The sequence below is a fragment of the Oncorhynchus masou genome, unplaced genomic scaffold (genome assembly GCF_036934945.1).
Source record: "Oncorhynchus masou masou isolate Uvic2021 unplaced genomic scaffold, UVic_Omas_1.1 unplaced_scaffold_1500, whole genome shotgun sequence".
Taxonomy (NCBI): Eukaryota; Metazoa; Chordata; class Actinopteri; order Salmoniformes; family Salmonidae; genus Oncorhynchus; species Oncorhynchus masou.
This window is the reverse complement of record NW_027005011.1, coordinates 33,106-35,312: the sequence shown is the minus strand read 5'-3', so window position 1 is coordinate 35,312 and position 2,207 is coordinate 33,106.

Genomic DNA, 2,207 nt, shown 5'->3' with positions numbered 1-2,207 from the left:
ATGCCTTTGAACTTTTAATAGATCTCTGAAACCCAACCAGGTCTTAAAACACAGGGGGAGAGAGAGAGAGAGAGAGAGAGAGAGAGAGAGACCAATGAAAGGTAATGAAGCGTGCCATCATAAACATGGACCTGATGACCTTTGTGACCAACAACTCTCTCAGCCAATCACATCGCTGACTCACACTAACCTGCTGACCAATGACATACCCTGGCTAATTAAGAGCTGGGAGTTCCACATGTGTGAGCAAGTTATTTTCAGTCCTACAGGAAGCAGATGTTTAGTCTTTTATGGGGTCTTTACTGCAGGTTCAGAGAGGTGTGTGTGTGTGTGCTCCCTGTCAGCAGTATCTGATTAGCGAGATGTAACAGTTGTTACATCTTAGTTCTGAGTTAGTCATAATGTGTTACACAACCAGTCTGGGGGGGAGGAGAGGAAAAGGGGAGGAGAGGAGGGACCACCCTGATTCAAGTCTGCCTCAGGCTGATAACCTCCCTATCTTCCCCCCCCCCTCTATGTTGATGCATCTAATCACACACAGACAGTGGAGGTCTGTGCCGTTTAAGATGAGGGAGGATTTATTTTTAATGAGCCTGGCCTTATTTCTATTATATCATATTGGATGACTGTCATTCATATTCCATTCACCTAGTTCAATGTAACAGGTTTAGGTTACTGTCATTCATATTCACCCAGTTCAATGTAACAGTGATAGGTTTAGGTTACTGTCATTCATATTCACCCAGTTCAATGTAACAGTGACAGGTTTAGGTTACTGTCATTCATATTCACCCAGTTCAATGTAACAGTGACAGGTTTAGGTTACTGTCATTCATATTCACCCAGTTCAATGTAACAGTGACAGGTTTAGGTTACTGTCATTCATATTCACCCAGTTCAATGTAACAGTGACAGGTTTAGGTTACTGTCATTCATAGTCACCCAGTTCAATGTAACAGTGACAGGTTTAGGTTACTGTCATTCATATTCACCCAGTTCAATGTAACAGTGACAGGTTTAGGTTACTGTCATTCATATTCACCCAGTTCAATGTAACAGTGACAGGTTTCGGTTACTGTCATTCACCCAGTTCAATGTAACAGTGACAGGTTTAGGTTACTGTCATTCACCCAGTTCAATGTAACAGTGACAGGTTTAGGTTACTGTCATTCATATTCACCCAGTTCAATGTAACAGTGACAGGTTTAGGCTACAACATAATACTTCCTATACCCGTCACGAGGTTGCTCCAGCCTGGCCTATGAATGGACGTTTACGGAGTAGGTGCACAGGTCGAGAGGATTGAGTAATCAAGGTGACAGACAGTGAAACATTAAACAAGGCCTTGCACACTCTGGCCTGTATCTAGCTGATCTGTCATCATTAGTCCAACAGTTGCACATGAGAGTTTCTACTGGACAAATTCAGGTATGTTTTTCCTCGTTTCATTTAGTTTGCTTGCGTTTAAAGGAACGTTTTTCAACAGAATCGGCGCAATGAATACACTCCTGATCACACGCAAACACAGTTCACTGTCATAGCAGCCACATACAAACAGCTTGATCACTGTCATAGCAGCCACGTACAAACAGCATGATCACTGTCATAGCAGCCACGTACAAACAGCATGATCACTGTCATAGCAGCCACGTACAAACAGCATGATCACTGTCATAGCAGCCATACACAAACAGCATGATCACTGTCATAGCAGCCACACACAAACAGCATGATCACTGTCATAGCAGCCACACACAAACAGCATGATCACTGTCATAGCAGCCACACACAAAAACCATGATCACTGTCATAGCAGCCACACACAAAAACCATGATCACTGTCATAGCAGCCATGTACAAACAGCATGATCACTGTCATAGCAGCCACACACAAACACCATGATCACTGTCATAGCAGCCACACACAAACAGCATGATCACTGTCATAGCAGCCACACACAAACAGCATGATCACTGTCATAGCAGCCACACACAAACAGCATGATCACTGTCATAGCAGCCACACACAAAAACCATGATCACTGTCATAGCAGCCACACACAAACAGCATGATCACTGTCATAGCAGACACATACTAACAGTTCGTTGTATATATAATTCCTTCTCGCATCTATCTACTGCTCTCTCACCTTTTCCCTTCGCTTGTGGACTTCAGTGCACAACACATCAGCTGTCTGTGACCGGGG